Source organism: Pipistrellus hanaki, assembly GCF_964339955.1.
Source record: "Pipistrellus hanaki genome assembly, chromosome: 2".
NCBI classification, from domain to species: domain Eukaryota; kingdom Metazoa; phylum Chordata; class Mammalia; order Chiroptera; family Vespertilionidae; genus Pipistrellus; species Pipistrellus hanaki.
The window spans coordinates 33,094,572-33,114,438 of NC_140504.1; positions in this window are offsets into that span (position 1 = coordinate 33,094,572).

Below are 19,867 nucleotides of genomic sequence, written 5' to 3' on the forward strand. Positions count from 1 at the left end.
TTTCCCAGGCAACAGTTGTTCTGCACCTCATTTTCGCTAATACTATTTCTTTTTTATTTGGGAAAATTTCAGTCTCCAACATTTCAATTAAACTTTAATACTCCCTGCACTAAACTAAATTGAGAGGATCTTGACTACGCTACTGAACATTTTATCTCCTTACTTGGTATAGAATAGGCTTATTTACATTTTTTCTATTCATGCCTCAAATTTAACTATAATCCACAAAGGGAGAGATGTAAGTGCCTCCTAATACTTTATTTCTCATATACATGATTTCAACTCTTTTCAAGTGCTACATTTACATAATTCCTAAGATTGTTTTCATGGGAACAAAACCATTTTAGATCCCTGAAGATTCTTCTTTTAATAGCTCAGGGGGATGGATGTTATCAAAAGTGTCAGTATGGAGAGAGAAGTTAATGATGTAAAGGGAATAAACCTGATTCCAGAGATAAGATGAATCGCAAATCTTCTCCTCCCAGCCATAACACCTCTCTGCTGCCTGCATGGGCTGCAAGGAAGGAACTGTGTCTGTTTAGATAACAGGCTTGACCTGCACTCAGGTCTCCACCCAGTGTTAGTCCTTCCAAGGTTGTCATGTATCCTTGCTGGATCAAAAGAAGCTGAACTCAGCTATGCAGGGGCAGTTCTCCTGAGCATGTCTCCTTTTTGGCATAAAGCAGTTTGATTCAAGGAGAGAAAACGATGCTGTGCACAGGCTTAAGTTTGATTTTGAACTTTAGTTCTGTTTCTCACAAGGCTAAATTCCGCGCTAACTCTGGCAAGTAGGAAAAGGCACCTTTTCTGTGGGGTTGTATTTGCTGGTCTATTCCTGATTGCCTGAAGTTCACCAGTAAAATTGAAGCAGCATTGGCCCGGCCAGAGGCTGACACTCAGAGATTGAGTTGCAGGCTCAATCCCCAAAATGGGACATGCAGGAAGCCGCTGATTGATAATGTTCCTGTCTCACCAATTTTTCTATCTCTCTATCCCTCTCCCTTCCTCTGTCTCTAAAAATCAATAAAAAATATTTTTTTAAAAAAGAAAAAAGAAGCAGCATTGGAAGTTCCCATGTAAGTCCCAACTTCCCTGCCATTTCTGCCACTGCTGCCACTAAATCTTTAAAATAAAATTTTGCATAAGTATCTAACATTGTAATTCTTGTTCTTATATAGAAAAAAGATAAATGTGGACTTGGCCGTTATAGTCAAAATGAGTGTTACTAGGCCAAGTGGAGAGTCAAAGAAATTAAGTGAAAATTTATGCATCATGTCACTTAATTTTCATGCAAACATGGCAAAATATCTTTTTGTGCCATGTCATTCTATATAATAAAGAGGTGATATACAAATTGACCATCACGCCCTCACACAAGATGGCCATCCCCATGTGGTCACAAGATGGCCACCACAAGATGACCAGCAGGGGAGGGCAGTTGTGGGCAATTGGGCTAGCAGAAGAGGGCAGTTAGGGATGACCAGGTGAGCAGGGGAGGGGAGTGGGAGGCAACTAAGCATGCAGAGGAGAACAGTTAGGGGCAACCAGCCTGCATGGGAGAACAGGGGTGACCAGCCTGGCAGGAGAGGACAGTTAGGGGTGATCGGGCTGGCAGGGGAGCAGTTTGGTGTTGATCAGGCTGGCAGGGGGGTGTTTCGGGGTGATCAGGCTGGCAGGCAGAAGTGGTTAGGGGCAATTAGGCAGGCAATTAGGCAGGCAGGCAGGCAGGCAGACAGGCAGGCAGGTGAGCGGTTGGGAGCCAGCAGTCCCAGATTGTGAGAGGGATGTCCAACTGCCAGTTTAGGCCCAATCTCTGTGTGATTGGGCCTAAACTGGCAGTCAGACATCCCCCAAGGGGTCCCAGATTGGAAAAACTGCAGGCTGGACTTTGTGCACCAGGCCTCTAGTGTTAAATAACTTGGCTAAATCACACACTTTATGATATAAAACTTGTATCAATCATCTAACTTTTTCCAACTACAAAACATTATTATTTTGTCCATTCTGTTATCATTCCTGCAGCATTGGAGTTTTAACAATTAAGAGTAAAAGCAAAAGAATTATATCCCTTTCTATACATGAATAAAATATATAATATATAATATGCTTACCAATGTACTGGATTTAAAGGGATTTTTAAAAATGTATCTTTATTGTTGAAAATATTGCAGATAACTCCCTTTTTTTCCAAAAAAAAAAAACTTGTTGTCCTGAATTCTTCTGACTTTCTCCCTGTACAATCTAGTTGGTCAAGCACTACCAAGTCTACTCCAAAATATACCTACCAATATATTGACTTTTTCCACTAACATTGCCACCACCTAGTTCAAGTCACAGGTAGATGTGTGGATTTACATAATATGACCTCTGAAAGAGATCTGTTTCTAGAAAGATACTATGAAAGCTTCAAGGAAACTTCTAAATACAAGGTGAATATAAAAGTTTCCTTTTTTGTTGTTGTTGTTGATGGTGGTGTATATGGCTATGAAAAAAAAAAACTTCATTGGAGGAAGAGAAGCAAAGAAATCCAAATTTTGATAGAAGGGGACAAAGAGAAATCACCCATACTTTCTCTTAATGCATTATTACAATCTGGACAGAATTATGTGAGGGTATCTACTTGCCAATAATATTAGCTCAAAAATACTTCCCCCCACTCCAGTCTCACTCCCATTCAATTAAAGAAAAACAGTTTGGGGAACAGGGGCAATGATGTATCTTAACATCCTCCTTAGGTATAAAGAAATCTTCCTGTTATGCATGAAGTCACTGCTTACAATTGTAAGGTCATAAGTATCTGCCAATTACCTAATATGCTCTTCACTCACTCATTCATTAACTTGTTCATTCATTCAGAAAACATCTTTGGATGCCTACTATGTACCAGGATCTTGAGTTCTGGGATTATAATTGTGAATATAACACAATCATTCTTCATAAGTAGTTCATTTTCTAATAATATAAAGTATACTTATAAACATAAAAAAATCATCTCTGTAAAGTTAATTTCCAGTGTGATAATATTTTTTGAATTTATACACAATCTCAAATTTCAAGATTATAGGTACAGGATGTGAGCAAGTATATTCACCAAGATCATCTTCTACCACAAAAGATCCCTATCTGACAACAGTAGTTTGGCCCCTTACTAATTTAGATGAAAAAAAAAATCAACAGATATACCTAAAATCTACTTAAATGCTTAGGTGAAAAATAAAATAATTGGAAAATAAGAGGTGATCAACCATGGACATTTGAATAATTTTTAAATTTCAAATTAATTTTATATGCACATAAATGTACATATTTATTAGTCTCTGCACACTACAGACAGATTTAGAAATTCTGTATAAATTCATATGAAAGCACATCATCTTCTACAACTAGAAAAATATATTTAACATATTAGAAAAGACATTAAGTTGCACAGTGATTCCAATTAAATAAAAATTAAATGCTTAAAAGCAGTTACTAAGGGTTTTATAGTCTCCACGAAGAAAATCATATATTGTTTATTGAATTATGTCAGTCCTTTACTTTGACTAACATAATTAGATAATGAAATAGATGTAAGTACTCAAGGAGAGGCAAAGTATCACCTGGCCCTTTGTTATCAACTGTATAGCTACTTCATGGGAAAGTTCTATTTAAAAGTGTATTGAAACATTTACTTTTAAAAATTAATATAAAGCATTCTGAAATTTGCCGAAACCGGTTTGGCTCAATGGATAGAGCGTTGGCTTGGGGACTGAAAGGTCCCGGGTTCGATTCCGGTCAAGGGCATGTACCTTGGTTGCGGGCATATCCCCAGTAGGGGGTGTGCAAGAGGCAGCTGATCAATGTCTCTCTCATCGATGTTTCTAACTCTCTATCTCTCTCCCTTCCTCACTGTACAAAATCAATAAAATATATTTAAAAATAAATAAATAAATAAATAAAGCATTCTGAAATTAATGTCTTCACACTTTGAGTCAATATGGTAAGTAATAGTCAAAATATGGCACTATCTCTATATCAGACAATGGGAACAAAAGCTGGACATATATATGTAAATATATAAACATTTGTAAATGTATGTATTTGTACATTTTTATGTATAGCTACAGTGGCACAATTTTTGTGCCACCCTGAACTAAGAGTAGCCCTTATAGTATGAGAAAGGCCTGGAGACTCACCTCGTTCTGTCAGTTTCTCATCTATTAGGTATAACATGAGTACCTACAAATGGGGCTCTTGTGAGGATTGAGTGAGTAAATCCTATAAACTGTTATGCACACAGTCTAATCTGTGTCCAGACTTGATCACTGTCCTTCTCTTTTATGAGGATCTTCAGTCACATTTCTTTCATGTGTTAATGAAAGGGCCTGTCTGATCCTCAGACATGTGTTACTTGGCACATTCACAGGGCAGGCCTGGTGCTCAATCCTGGAGGACTGAGTTGGCAAACCAGCCCAGAGCCTGCTGCAGGATTGGCATGTAAACATAACAGCCTTTTCCTTCTTAGAGTGTTAGAGCAGCAGAAGGTTGATGCAGCTCTTGGGCAGAGAAACCCGAACAGGCTCAAATCCAAGGTGAAGCAAGTGTGTAGATCAACGAGAAGAGAAGCCATCGATAGTACCAAGTCCCATAGTGGCTTCTTTGCAACTGATCTCAGCTTGGGACATCTGTTCCAAATTTTCTGCCTTTGGTCCACATCTTAGTAGGCAATTCAGATTTGCATAGAAGTAATTCTATGCAAAAGAATTTCTAGCCAGGTAGTTTGGCAGATCTATTGCTCTAAGGTCAGACACATAAATCCCAATGCCTTATCACTTGATAGTTATAGTCCTGGCATCCTTCAGATCAAGTTTTATTTTTTTTAATTTATTAAAAATAGGTAACGATTGCCCTAGCTGATTTGGCTCAGTGGATAGATAATTCTGATCAAGGGCAGATGCCCAGGTTGCAGGCTCAATCCCCATTGGGTGCCCAGGAGGCAGCCAATCAATAATTTTCTCTCCTCAATGATATTTCTCTCTCTCTCTCCCTTTCTCTCTGAAATCAATAAAAATATTTTTAAAAAAGGTAACTGTTTCTACCAAATACAATTCTAAAACTAAAAGAAATAAATATAAAGTATGCATCATATACTTGGGAAATAAATAAATGAATAAATAGTTACGACTATAATAATAATCAGTAAACTGTAGTAAAAAAATGGGAAAGGATGATGAAAAGGAAACAGATAAAGACTCTTGGGAAGCTGCAATCTCCAGGAAAGGAGCAGCAGTAATATTGGATGTACTGAAAAAAGAGTAGGTAACCATGTATTATCAGAGTGCATGAATGGAGTACAAGGAGAAAGCTAGTGGTTAAATTTGGAAAGATGGGCCAAGAGCCAAACATTAACCTTAATGAGTGGCACTTTATTGGAGTTATTATTTTGAATATCAGAGGTTCTATGGTAGAAGATATAACTGGAGCTGAATGTATATTGAGTATGCAATAATTATTCTTTTATTTTTATTTATTTACTTTTTTGCTTTTGTTTGGTGCATTTTGCATCTTTATTATCTAAATTCCAATTTTGGAAATAAACATTTAGAAATATTCTAAAATTAAGTGAGAGTGATGGTTGGCCAACTCTGTATAGATACTAAAAACCATTGGGTTATACATTGTAAATGGATGAATTGTTGGCATGTAAATTATATTGCAATAAAGCTGTTACAACACATAATGAAGAAATAACTCCTTGTTAATTGAGATTTCTAGGAAGCAATAGAGAGTAGTGGAAAATGAGAACTGTATAATCTGAAAAACCAGGCCATACAGTCTTGCTGGCAGTTCACAGCTGAGTGACACTTAGAGCTGAGTGTCACTGAGGAGCTGAGACACTTGACAGTGAGAAGTTATTTGACCATTCTGGGATCATTTTCCTCATCGCTACAGTGAGGAGTAATACTCTCCTTGCAGTGCTGTTGTTAGGGTCGCATGAGAAAATAGATGTAAATTTCCCAGCCTGGTCCCATGACAACTGTTCAGTAGATAACAGCTACCATTTGAATTTCATTATTTGTAAGACTGCAGCACTCTTCTATATATATAAAGGCTAGTGCAAAGCAGCATGATAAACTCTCATGGCTCTGGATGTGTAAACCAAAACCCCAGAGCAAGAGAAGTCTGAGCTAGCAAGCAGACCTTGGGGCCATTTTCTAAGTTCCAGCTCCTGTCACTCCTACACCAGCCTGCATACAGAAGCCTAAAAACAAAACAAAACAAACAAACAAACAAAACAAAAAAAACCACAACACTTTATTGAATATTTCAGTCAGGGGATGTGACACTGGACAAAACCTTGATGATTCTCACTTCTCTCACTTCACTCTACTGCAAACTTGATATTCTCACAGAAAATATACCTGACAGTCTTGTTTCCTAGGTCAACCGAGATTTTCAAACCCATGCAAACTCTGCTGCCTTGCATTATTTATCTAAGGACAGTGGAGGCCAACAAAAAGAAGCTAAATCCAGAAACTGAAATTTCCCATAATAAATAAAAGCTTATATCTAAATTCACAGGGCATAGATGCTACAGAAAGTGAACCATTACTAATAAAATTTGAAACAACATTTAATATTACTTAAAAATAGAACCTGAGGTTTTGGTTAATTGTGATTATTTTATTTCATAGGTTTATCTTATTTTTATAATAAACATATAAAAATATTTAGGCCATCAAACCTCAGAAGGAAGGCAGGGGAGGGTTGGGGTAAGGGGCAGAGATCAACCAAAGGACTTGTATGCATTCATATAAGCCTAACCAATGGACAACAGGGAGGTAAGGACATGAGTGGGGGAGGGGGGTTAATGGGGGAATAAGAACACATATGTAATACCTTAATCAATAAAGAAATAAAAATACCATAATGTAACAAAACTTATTTAAAATTTTATTTTAACTGCTTTTAAAAGCACATATCAATATAATTTGATATGGCCTAACGACTTGTGGTCAAGTGTTCAAATTACAAGTAGTGAGTATTTCTTATATAGCTGTCATTTTCAAAAGTGTACTTTAATGTATCCTATATACTAGTAACTACCCAATGAAGTTATTGCTATCTTTGTTATCTCCCAAGTTTTATTCACGAGGAATTAGACCCAAAGAGAAAAAGGGGCAGCAAATCTGTTAGAATAGCAGAATAAACCTGAATAAACATCTCCCTGTCTCATAACCAACAAAATAGCAAACAGAGAAAAAAAGAATAACTCAAGAAAGAAAAATATAACCTAGTAACATCCAAAGAAAGACACATTGCCTGTACCCATAAACTTCAAAACTCATAGTCAAAGTAGAAAAGATAAGATTTTGAACACTTGAAAAAGGCACCATACAACACAGTGTGGCAAAATTCCTAAGAACTGGCAGTAAAACTTTCGAATACAAAGAAAGGCAAACTGAGTGACTTGCATCTTTGTTCCAACTCTAACTGAGAAGTAATGGAAACACTTGCTGGAGAAAACAGATAAATAAGAGAAGTGAACAACAGGGCTGACTTACAGAAATAAAGCCCCCAGGACTGCACACTGACTTGGAACAAAGGCTGAAATTTAAGTGTTTCCCGGTGGGAATGTAAATCCCACCTTCCCAACCAGATGGAGTGAAACATTATACATTTGATAAACTTTCAGAAGACTGTAGCCCAAATAAATCTGTGTACTCCATAGTTGAGATCCCCGCCTCCCTTTGACAATTCCCCTGGCTACAAAGAAAAAATAGAAGGCATATAAAAGGCTCAGTCTTCAATCCATTGTTGAAGGAGAAAAGACACAATTCTCAGTGAGACCCTACATCAAACTGAATAAGAGGCTGGGACAGAACCACCCAAGCATAAACAAGATGACAGAATTCACATGGCAACTAGGCAAAGGTGTAAGAGTAAGTGAAAAGGCGAATCTCTTGCATGGTAAAAACCTAAACTGGAAGGAAAACGTATTCCCCTGGCCAGTAAAAAACGTCACTGCACTATAGAACATTTATTTTGTGAATATACATTGAACCAACAAGAACACAAAAATGATCTTGCATCATGTACAGAATGAGATTTTTTTTCAAAGGAAGTGGTAAGAGGTCATCAACCTACAGCAATATGTATAATATTAATTATACATATTAATTTTTTAAAATAAAAAATATATTGAAAAGTCATGGAAGAAGTAGACATGTCTGGAAATCAATATCACCGATGAAGAGCTTGAAAAAACTTCAGTGAAAGGAGATAAAAACACGAAGAATTTAAATTAATAGAAGAAAGTTAGCAGATATGAAAGACAGGCAAGCCCAAAACAACCTAATGATCATTAGTATCCTTAAAGTCAAGAATTCAACAAATGGAATGGAAAAATAAAAAATACACAGTATAAAAAAATGTTTCACTGAAATGAGCAACAATAATTAAATCTGAATTTGAACTTAAAAAGGGAAGTAGGAGTCATTAATTATGTTTTATGGCAAAAAAAATGTAGAAATTGATACAAATTGATGATATTTACTTTTGTTGTCTCCCCTCCCTCCCCCGCCCCCCTACATCACACAGAAGGGTACTTTCAATATGCAGATGTTTTCTCTCAAGTTTGAAGTAGTATCTGGACAAAGGATATAATATTGACCTTCATGGACCTGGCAGTTGTTGCTTTTGGTTTTTGTTGTTGTTACATGGGAAGTCATTGCACTCATGTTGGACCTCAAGACATCATTGTAACATCTAAAAGATATAATCTTAATCCCTGGCCAAGGTTCAGTCTCCTCTCTTTCACCTATGCCAAGTAAGTCTGCTTTGACCTATTCTGTACCCTCTAAGGCTATAACTTCTCATCAGAGCATTTTCCAGGATAGACTAGTCTACGCTGTGATAACTTTTAAAGATTCATTCTTATCAAATATCTGTGGCTATTGGTGGGGATATCTGATCTCTGCCATCCTCACTTTGCCAGATTGATGAAGTCTTTCCCTTCATCAAATTATAGTAGCAGCAGACTCCAATGTGGCACATCAATAGTTAAAAGCTTCCAGCAAGATGTGGCACAGGTGATGACTTCTTGAGCAGATCAAGTCTACTCAGCAAGCCCAATTTCATGGGCAATCAAAGGTATAATCTTCCAATGTCAAATGCTAGAGCAGGACCAATTATCAGATATTAGAAGTAAGATCCTCTACAATCAAAATTATTGATTTCTACTTAAGTCCTAAATAGGAGTATGGGGTTAAAAAAAAATGAAATGTTCATGTAGTCAAGTATTGCTAACCTATACAAAGTAATCTTTTATTTATTGTCAATTTTAAATTAAAGCATGTATTATGCTAAACACAATCAGAATAATTTGTATGGCTTTATCAAGAGGAAAACATACCAATGACATTATAATAGCTCTTCCTCATATAGAGGCTGACACCTTGCTTAATTTTTTCATTGATCTCTTCCAAATGGCATCAGCACAAACAATTTTTTTTAAATATGAAAGAGGAAAAAAATATACCTATTCTGAGATTCAACAAGTGAAATCAAATAAGGCAAAGAAAGCTACTATATCTTGTTAAAGAAGTGAACTTGGTAAGAAGATGCATTTGATTTAAATTGTCTTAGCCATTTTGTATAAAATATAAAGTTTTAAGATAAATTAAAGATTAAAGAGACAGAAGAAAGATTTTTTTTTAGATTTACTAATAAACCATAATAGAAAACGCCAAAATAACACACACACACACACACACACACAAAAAAAAAAAAAAAAAAAAAAAAAAAAAAAACTTCAAAAATCAGTTTATTAAGAAATAAAAACAGAGAAGTATTTAATGACTGTCTCCTTTAGCCAAACCTTAAATATTATGTCCACATAAAATGACATTTCAAGACTGCTATAATTTCAGGGTCTTTTTTTAATTTCTTTTCAATGAAAGTGATTTTTTAATGCTATCAGTAAACTTTTTTGCTTTGATTATTTCATATAAACCAATTCCTGGTTGATTAATAAAAAACTCATATGTATCCCTCTTTTTAAGTATATACTCACTATAGCAAACATTAAAAAAAATAACTCACATTTTAGCATCAATCATTACAATAGTTATAAATTCTTTTATTTCTCTCAAAGGGACAAGGATTGGCATCCTCAATCATAAATTCTTCCAGAATCTAGGACTTCCTGAATTTGTTTGTATCTTTAATTGGTTGGGTTACTTCACTCTAAATCAGGAATGCGGAAAATAAGGCTTGAGGAGAACCATAAGTAAATTCCAGCCTACCACTGAAGGATTTCATTAACTACCACAAGGTTCTACCACAAGGCAAATTAGGCCTGGAGAACAGGCTTTCTGCCACACCAAACTGAATAAAAAGGGAAAATGAAGACCTTAACATTCTTGTTCATAAAGATGTACTCTTTATTCACAAACGTGAAATTTTTGGAAACTGTACCATGCAATGCATACCTTTCCCCTCAGATATTCATAGGGAAAGAAATTTTCCTTCAGAAATTTCATTAACAAAGTCTGTTGAGCTAGATAATGTTCCATATTTTTAAACTACTAAACGTTATTCCAAAATACAGAAATTGAAAAACATTAATTCCTTTAAAGAGAGGTTGCTCTACCTTGCATTTCTATGCATGTGAATCACTTACTGACTAAAGGAATGACAAGTAATTCAAATAATCAAATACTACAGTGCCCTGATTAGATTCCAGTCACAACACAACCACACCTAAAGTTCACACTTACTTTCACATACACAACCAGTTGTTTGATTGGATCAACTACTGAACAAAATAAATAATCCCCAATTTATAGTAGTAGACCTAAAGTAACAGACTTTTTTATAAGTAACATAAAGTATCAGAGTTAATGATGAATATGAAAACATAATAAAATTACATCCATTGCCAAAATGTCTTCAAATAGAGAGAATGCGATAAGGGCAGAAAAGGAGAAACAAAAGATTCCTAAACACCAAAGCAAGGAATTCTGAAAGACACAACGTGCTTAAAGTATAACTTTCCCTTAGGGTTTTACTTTCTCTAATAGTGCTGCTGTTACCCACACAATGGGAGGTTGTTGGGGTGGAATGGCAGAGATAGAGAAAGGAAAAATGTGTCCCAGGTTTTTAAGCACAATATTTTGTTATAGCTATGGTGCTCTCAGGGACGTGGGCCAAGTGTGTAGGGGAAATATCCAGAATTGACCAGGATGATGTTTCTCTCAGGATACTTTTACCACAACAATTATTATGCTTAGCTGTATATCAACTTCACTAGGTACCCAGGTATTTGGTCAAACGTTATTCTGGGTGTGTCTTTAAAGGTATTTTGGAATGAAATCAATATTTAAATTTAGACTAAATAAAGTGGATTGCTCTCCCTAATGTAGGTGGGCCTCATTGAATTAATTGGAGGTATGGCTAAAACTACTAGGGTGCCTTTCCCATGAGTAAGCCACTCTCCTGAGTGGCTATTGAGCTTCTTATGTCTTTATACTTTCATTGAAACATCAGCTCCTCCTGGGTCTTGAACATGGCAATTTTCAGACTGGGCTTACACCATTGCCCTTCCTGAGTCTCAGGCCACCTGACTGCAGATCTTACAATTTCTCAGCTTCCATAATCATGTGAGCCAACTCCTTATAATACATCTATATATTTATAAAAGCTTAAGCAACCATCCAACTGTTTGACGGTCTGACTGGTAGCTATGACACAAAATGACCACCAGGGGGCAAACGCTCAACGCAGGAGCTGCTGAGCTGCAGTGACTTGGCAGCTGTGGTTCTCAGGTGATACACCTGGAACCAGAGAGAAGGGAGCCTGATTCCAGGGTGTGTCAACCAAGAATCACCTTCTCGCAATCTGGGATCCCTCAGGTGATGTTAGAGAGCCAGTTTCAGCCCAATCCCTGTAGGCCAGGCTGAGGGACCCCATCAGTGCACAAATCCATGCACCAGAGCACTAGTATCTTTAAATATATACTGGAGGCCCAGTGCACAAAATTTGTGCACAAGGCGGGGGGGGTTGTCCCTCAGCCCAGCCTACACCCTCTCCAACCCAGGACCCCTCGGGGGATGTCCAAATGTCAGTTTAGGCCCAATCTCAAGGATCGGGCCTAACCTGGCATTTGGACATCCCTCTTATAATCCTGGACCGCTGGCTCCTAATTGTTCACCTGCCTGCCTGCCTGGTCACCCCTAACTGCCCCCCCTTCTGGCCTGATTGCCCCCAACTGCCCTCCTCTGCTAGCCTGATCATCCTCAAATGCCCCCCCCCCCCCTCTGCTGTCCTGATTGCCCCCAACTTCCCCCTTTGCTGACCTGGACATCCCTCACACACAACCCACCAGCCTGGTTGCCCTAAACAGCCTGCTTGTTCAGTCATTTGGTCTTCCCTCACTAACCCCTGCCAGCCTGGTCATAGGCAGCCAACTTGTGAGGGTATGATGGTCAATTTGTATATTATCTCTTTTTTATATAGGATATCCTCTTGGTTCTGCTTCTCTGGAGCACAATGACTAATATGGTCATTAATGCTTTCTAATCAGCTAATGCTTCCAATGGCTGAATTATCTAACAGAATAACTAATTACAATAACAAATAACCCCCACCCACCATTATTTAGACCAATTCTTCTTAAACATTATGATGCATACACATTCCTAGGGATCTTGTTAAAATACAGATTCTGACTTGAAGGTCTGAAGAGGGACCTGAGACTCTGCATTTCCAACCAGATCCATGTACATGACTTTGAGCAGCAAAGATGTAGGGACGTCAGAGTAAAGTGTCTTAAGACTTCTATGGGCCTAGCAGTCTCTGCTGCATTTTGTTCAGTCCTAGACCTTTTCCTACATGAAGGCAAAGCCACAGTTAAAAGTATAAATCAAGGTCATCTGTGAAGGAAATGAATGTCACTCACAGCAGTTGGTCTGTGTTTCCACAATCAGCAAGCCACAAATTGGTGCCTGTCTGTGCATGAAGAAGAAAAATAGAAATGGATAAAAACAAAAGCATTTCCCCCTGGGCAGAAACAATCCACTGTGCCAAATATTATTTTCTGGCTACATAACTGTGACAGGCAGAACTTGGTCCTCTAAGTGGAACTAAGTCCGTGCTGCAAACCCTTGCTTTCTCAAAACCTCCCCATTGCAATGCATTCTCTTGACAAGTACCTGAGCTTGCTTTCCTATCTTGCCACAACAGGGAAACGTGTATTTCTGAGTTATTTTTTTATGGTATCAAGCCTATTGATAAGAAAAAAAAAATATGCCATATATTAAAATGTCATTTAGCCAACTTTGAAAAGCCTTCATTTGTGACAACTCAAATATGCTCTTCAATACCCATAGTAGAGATTATGGAAAATGAAATGTCAACTTTATTTTCCATTTAGTTTTAGGTTAACATTTTGCAATAACTTGTCCTGACTTGACAAAAGCACTTGTACAAGCAGTACATGCTACCACATATTTGCCCAGTAGACACTAAGTTAATGAAACATGAAAATATTTCTCCATGAATGACAAGAGGCAGCTGCAACTCTTACAAGAGAAAAATGTGCTCTGTTTTATCCAGACTTCTAAACAGTCAGCCTCATGATTGGAAGTAGCAACCCAGGTTAGAAAACCTGACGTTTCATCAAATACATTACCTATGCTTTAGACCACATAGTCCTTCAAACTGCTCCGTGACAGAAAATATCATGCAGGTGTGAAACAAGGGAGTTGAAAGGTGCTCTCGCTTGCTTTCCATTATAAATCTGATCCAGAGAAACTATTCATTTCTGCTCCTTCCTTTTAACACCATTCTGACTTACTCGTTTCCTTGGCTGCTTTGGCAGATGCTTTGACACTTGACACTTTTAAAAGGAGCGAAGAGCAGGAGGTTTTCCTTTATCGACATCTCTCTGTTTTCTAATACTGTGAAATAATTCTTTTGCAAAACCAGATGTTTTGATTAAAGAATCCTCACATATGTGATTGCAGTATACATTTACATAGGCTTCCCACTACTATATCCAGGCTGTGTGCAATAAAACATTTCCTTGATGATCCATAAGGCTCTTAAACGTTGCATGACAAATGTGTGGAAATAGGGGTTAATCGTGTAGTGTAGCTGATGAACTGCAACAGCGCATTTTTACCAAGAGCCAGGCCAGTAATGGTACCCAGTTGCTAGAGTGCTAAAATAAAGTGAGTTACTGGCTCACATAGGTATTATCTAACATCTGGATCATGCTGTTTCGCAGACATCGAAAAATCATTAGCCTAATGAGTTAAGGTTGCTTGACAGCTTATATATGGCCTCATGCATTTAGGTAAATTACCTCCAAGATCTGAAGACAGTTTTCAGGGTATTTAAGTTTCCAGTGTCTTGAATAGAACCAGAAAATGCTTTTGCCTCCAATGTATTGATGAAGTTCTGGTGCTGTGAAGTGAGTCATTTAAAACATTTTAACAAAACCCAGAGGTACACTCTTAGAATCACAAACCCTAACCCATTCTCTTGCCTGTTTCTTCCCTCTCTGGCATCTTCATTTTATTCTTCAGTAAGGTATTTTAGCAACAATATATATGATTTTGAAAATCAGGTTTTTGTAACTATTTAATGAAAATAACATTTTATAGACATTTTCATTACCAAAAATTTATGAGCTCATAAAAGTGAAATGAACTAACATTCTCTAAATGGCCACTATGTGTCTCCACTTGGGTAGGCACTTAATATGCATTATATGCATGATCTCACTTAATCACTACCAAAAATCTGTAAGATGACTACCTTTATTCCACTTTCCAGATAAGAAAATGGATCCTTTGAGAGTGCAAATATGTCCCTGGTCACACAACTAGTTATCATTAGCTAATTCATATTCTTTCATACATATGATAAATTAATTAAATAAAGCGTAATTTAACTCACCCTAGGCAGTTTGTTTGCTTGGTTTACATCTATTCATTTTTCCAATTATAAAAGTAATATAGTTCATCATTAGAAAATTTGGAATACAGAGAATACTGCAAAGAACATAAATATTACCTGTAATTCTGCTACCCAAAGATAATAATTAATAATATTAGGTGGCTTTATTTAAATTTTACAAAATGAAGTTCATACTGTGTGTATCTTTTATAACTAGTTTTGCACTTAACCATATCTCATGAGTATTTTTATGTTGTTAAATGCACTTCTAAATATGACTTTTATGGCTACCTGTTATTCTATATTATAATTCAGTCTGGTCCCCATCATTGAATATTCCTGTTGTTTCCAACTACAACCACTCTTTAAAAAGCAAAAAATCAGAAGGTGGTTTTATACAATGAAAACAACTTGGCACAGGAACTATAGAACATTGAATTCTAAAATTGTTATATTTAGCTCTGGAACTTTAAGAATGTTATTTAACCTTTTTGGTAACAATTTTTATCTACAAAATAAATAATTAGAATAAATAACACTTTTAGCATATTTTAAGCTTGATGAATCTAAGAATACTATATAAATTATTCTAAAACTCTGATTTTTAATCTAGGATATTTGTATACCCAAAGATATAGGCAACTGGGGAGGGAGTGGTGGTTACAAACATACAGAGGCTGGATCCATGTGGCAGGCTATACTTCCTAGCATGCCCAATCTACTCACAATAAAAGATTATTTTGACAAATATGTAGTATGGATAAATTTTAATATTTTATAAATTGTACTCCCTTACACAGAAAATTCAAAATACTGAACCTCAACTCTTTCTACCATGTTATTAGATGTATTTTGTGGAGTATTTGAGTATTTAAGCAGCATTGCCTAACATAATTAAATAATTAAAACTGATAGTAAAATAATACTAATAAGGTACTTTCATATGTAAGTAAGGCAGCTTTTCGGCAGAATTTTTTTTGTAAATGTCTTTCTATGAACCACTGAACATTTCCCTAGATTAAAATGAACAAATAATAATACTTTCCTTTTGTTTCACCTCAAATGGATTCTTCCACAGGAACAAAATCTCAACATCAAAAAAAAGGTACCTCATAAACTCCCATTAAAATATGAATTTTAATGCCTTTAGCAAAATGTGGCTTTGGAAGTAGTGTAGTCTTTGTGGATCCTAAGCATTTTCCTCTCATTATTTTCTTATTTGTCCTCCTTGAGTTTTCAGTTCACTTGCCACCATCCCTTGGAAGTACTTTCTCCTTTGGTTGACATGTTAGAGACACCTTTTCATTCATAATGGTGACTTGAAAAAATAAAACAATTATGTTACCAGAAAAAAAACATAGGTTTGATCAGGAACAGCTAAGAATTGTAATTCGGGACAAGCAAGCTATACCAAAAGATATAGTCAAGTTTGTCAAATAAAGATAGACTTGTTATTTTATGGAGAAAAAGGAAGAAGTTGGGAGGGATTATTCTGAATAGACAATAGGCAAGAGTTCAGGGAGATGATGGCTTTTCATTGGCTGAGCCGCTGCGGTAGTTGTTTTCTTATAGGAGATGCAATGTACATCTTTTCCTGTCTGATGCTTCTTTCCTGTTAAGGATACTTCTGTTGTGTCTGGAACTGACAATTCTTCCTGTAATGACATGTAGTGGTACTGTATGAGAGCTCCCCCTACTGGCCTCCCAATTCCTTTTTAGTGAGGTTTTCCTTTATTCGTTTTTACAATAATCTCTTTATTAAATCAGATATTTATAAAATGTACACAATGAATCTCTCTCAAGCTAATAAAAGTTAAAAATGTACAAGCCACACACACATTGTTACACACATTATTACACAAGGGGATCATGAGATTTCTTACATGTTTGAATGGTTTACAAAGCAAAACACTGTTGTTGAAATAAGTATCAGTATCTGAAAAAAATGAAGATATGTTGGGTCAGTTGGGACTTATTCATTTTAATAGTCAATACATAAAAACCAGCAATTTCTAACAGTCTAAAGAAATAATAATTGCCATAATGGTAGTCAGGCAACAGACATAATGAAAATTAAATGAAATCTACAAGATTGTGAATTAACTTGCTCTGCCCATAATTTATGTTTTAGCTTATTTTTAGTGGGAATCTATTAATGGGTATGCAGTATATTTCCACATAGATATCCTTGAATTTTCTCTTATCTGAATCTCTGTTGAGATTGAGATGCTGTAGTGCAAAATATATTGGCCCAAAATGAAAAGGTCCTAAACACAGAAAGATAATGCTACTGAGGGAATTTTTCTTGTTTTGTTTTGTTTGTTTTTTAGAACTAGCTCAATTCATAAAACTATTTGTCAGTTTTTTTCAGGCTCATGCAGATACCAAAGCTAATATTTCAGCATTGATGATACGTTATATCTGTATAGAGATTCACAGTTTCTTTCCACACACCATGTCCCATTTGTTCTCACAGCAGGCATGGGATGCAAGTAAAGCAAGCCATCATCCACATTTGAGAAACAATGGAGAGAACCGAAGTAATTCCTTCAAGGTCATACAGTTAGACCATGAAAATCAAGACTCAAACTGACTTAGATTGTCAGTCTAATGTTGTTTTCACTCTTCTTTTGGATATACCATTTTCTTTGAAAATGTTGTTCAGTTTTTTAAAATATATTTTTATTGATGTCAGAGAGAGGAAGGGAGAAGGAGAGAGAGATAGAAACATCAATGATGACAGAGAATCATTGATTAGCTTCTTCCTGCATACCCTCTACTGGGAATTGAGCCTGAAATCCAGGCCTGTGCTCTGACTGGGAATTGAACCCTGACCTTCTTAGTTCATGGGTTATTGCTCAATTGTTAATCAGAATCGAGAAGTAGATTCAATAATCTATTCATTTGACTTAAGAATTAGATTGATGTAGAAAATAGCCAATCATTTCCTATATTCTACCCTTTTCCAGTCTCATTTTTCCCAATAAATTTGAGAATAGTAGAAAGATAGGGCAGTACTGGATGACATGTAATAATAAATAAATAAAATTATTTACCAAATTAAAATTAAAAAATCATCAGGAAACTTTTATATTTAGTGAAAAGCCCCTCCCTCTCCCCCCCCTTTTTTTTTCTTCCAGAAAAAGGAGTTAACACTTTGGATATGAATACTTAGAGGTCTCTCAAGGTTGTGCTGAAATTATCTTTGTTAGCGTGAACATTTTACAAGAGTTAAAGTAAACTGAGGAAACAGGCGGAGCCAGGCTAAGTAAATAAAGGGCTTTTCTGCCAGAACCCGGACTACACAGGCTCCCCTCAGTGTTGCCATGATAAAAGACCTCCTCCTCCTGTTACATACATTACAGTAATAAACCTTAACATAATATAAATAGTAAACAAAACAGAGCAACACTTAGCCCTGCCAATTCCCCTTTGGGGAAGGATAAAGACATTTGTACAAAAGGCAAAAAAGGCAAGGGACATCATAGAAGTTATAAGTGAAAGTGTTTCTCTTTTCTTTTTTCCTTTTTTTTATTTATTTTTTTTCAAGCTTCTAAATAAGTTTTTAAATACTCTTTATTTTTTAAAATAAATTTAAATAAAATTAATCTAAATTTTTAAATGCTTTTTTTTGGTAGACCATTAAAATAAAACCTTATTCTGCAGCTATTCACCCATAAATTTTCTCTTCAGGTTCACATTTGATATATGTAAGACCATATTTTCTTTTTTCTTTTTCTTTTTTTTTAAATCAATCTTTATTGTTCATATTATTACAAAGGTTCCTCATTTCTTCCCCCCTCCACCAGGTTCCCACCCCACCCTCCGCTCCCTCCCCATCCCCCATTGTCCTCATCCATAGGTGCACAGTTCATGTTCAGTCTCTTCCTCCCTCCCTTTCCCCGATAGTAAATCCCTTTTCAGATAGTAAATCAGTTACTTAGCATTTTCTCATATCAATAATACCTCCACATGCCCAAAGATACACTTCACACAAAAGACATTTCCAGATAGGTCAACCAACCTCATCCAGGCCTCACACAAGGCACTCACAGATCAACACCCCAGCGCTATACTAACTCAACACATCCAGATCTAAGCCTTCATTACTTGATTCAGCAGACCCTCAAGTTCCCGCAAAAGTTTCCAGCCATGTCTGAGAGGCAGCCTTGGGGCGGGGACAGGCAAGGAGCGAGCTATTTGGGCCTGGCTGCTCAGGGCCTGGCCTCTGTTGCTCTGGTCCATTCCACAACCAGCTGCTCCGGGTCTGGCCACTGCCGCTCCCGACCTGGTTGCTCTGGGCTTGGCTGTTGCTGCTCTGGGCCCGGCCGCTCTGGGCCCGGCCGCTCCGGGCCTGGCCGCTCCCAGCCTGGCAGCTGCTGCTCCGGGCCTGGCCGCACCCGACCCGGATAAGTGAAAGTGTTTCTCTTTTCTGTGTCAGTATGTCTTTAGGATGTTTAGATACCACAGGTGTGCTGTATTAATTAATGAATTAAGCTCAGTGCTTTGGGCATCCAGTTTGTCCTTCCTACCTACCTCTTTGGATATCTTGATAGGTTTATCCTGGGTTGCAAGCAGCTTTGACAGCAGCTACCTGCAGGTATCTTTCTGTGTCTGTTGCCTCCGTGCACACTCAAAGGGCAAAGGGGGTTAGAAAAAAAGTGAGCCGACTGGGACATCTCAAGTAGAACATCACCGCTACATAGTTGAAATGTGTCCCCACTGTCTTTCTGGCCACTGTTGCCCTTGTCCATTGGTCAGTACTTTGTAAGGGGAATGACCACAGAGGTGTTTACATTATCTACATAAAGTTCTGTGACATTGATTTTATCTTTTCTGTGAGCAAGGGTTCAGCAAGAAAAATATTTGAATGAAAGAGGTGGGAGGGGGGGAAGGGGAGAGCCAGAATTTGAAATGTCTCCTG